We start from the raw sequence: 1,446 nt of genomic DNA on the forward strand, positions 1-1,446 counted from the left end.
CATAAATATATTTAAGTATGTTGTTTTGTTATTTAACATATTATTTGGTTTTATACATTTCGAGTTATACAAAGTTAAATAATAGCATGGCATTTTGTTAATGTGTGCTTCCTAAGTTTGTTGATAGTTGATAGCTTCTTTTACAAGATTTTATATTGAAATAATTATTACATGAATTGTAGTTCTGTAGTTAATTTATAATTTATGTTACATGTATCGTAGATTTTTAATACTAAGTTGTTTATATGCGAAAGAACTTATGTATATATTTGCATACATTTTATAATATTTTACTTTTTTAATTAATTTTATAACTAAATACTATTTTTTAAACAAAATCAATTTTTAAAATTTATTTTTGTAGAAGGCCACATTATTATTTTTGGTTTTCTTTGAGTTATTATACAATATCATTTTTATACATTTTTATAGTGTTCTAAGTAATAAATGTTTCGTAATTTTGAATTTATAATCGATTGAATAATATTTTCACGAATGGAATTGTTAAGTTTTAAATTTAAATATTGATTATTAACGAAGTCATTGAAAAAAATATAAATGGTCACAATATTACTTTTTTCTCTTACAATGAATGCACTAATAAAATTAATCTCTGTTCCTCACAGAGATTAATTTTATTAGTGTTAATTTCAGATATATACACAACTCTTCAGCCGATAGACATCCTGGGAATGTCCTAGAATGTTCAGAAAACACAGGGATATTTGTCCTAAAGACATCCAAAAATACATCTCTAAGGATATTCTCCGGACACCCTCATATAAACTACACAATATTAAAATAAGTTATACTCATTTTGAAATATAGTACATTTTTCATACCGCTTATATACTTGAAAAGCAAAAAAAAAAAAATATTTTTAGCTTGATAATATGTTGTACTTCCAAAAAAATTTCACAATTTTAATAAGTAATTAAATTTCTATATTTTTCTATATCTTAATAACGTGTGAATTTTCACAAGAACTTTTATCACCCATTAGTCTTTATTTAAAAAATAATTAATTACTAAATACTTATAACATTAAAAAAAGGACAAAGTGTTAAGGAATTATTTCACCCTAAAACTTTCAAAAAATCAAAAATTTTTTTTGTTTAAATCAATCAGAGTCTAAGAAGTTTAGAGTCTAAGAATATAAAATTTTTTATCTGAAAATGAAATAAAATTGATTACGATTGTGTTCCAAAATTCACTGTTAGTACTGAAATGTATAATATATGGAACGGTAAATAAAGCAATCATTGTGTCTAGCAGGTGTTCGATTTTGCAAGAGATGCAATATGTTAGATAAGAACAGATGTATGCATTTGAAATGAGATAGAACGATAGTGTAAGAATTGAATAAAAAACGTATGAGTTTTATATATTTATAAATAATATTATTATTAAATAAATAATAATATATATAATGTGTTGGGGCCGAAA

Source organism: Trachymyrmex septentrionalis, unplaced genomic scaffold (genome assembly GCF_001594115.1).
Source record: "Trachymyrmex septentrionalis isolate Tsep2-gDNA-1 unplaced genomic scaffold, Tsep1.0 scaffold190, whole genome shotgun sequence".
Lineage (NCBI taxonomy): Eukaryota > Metazoa > Arthropoda > Insecta > Hymenoptera > Formicidae > Trachymyrmex > Trachymyrmex septentrionalis.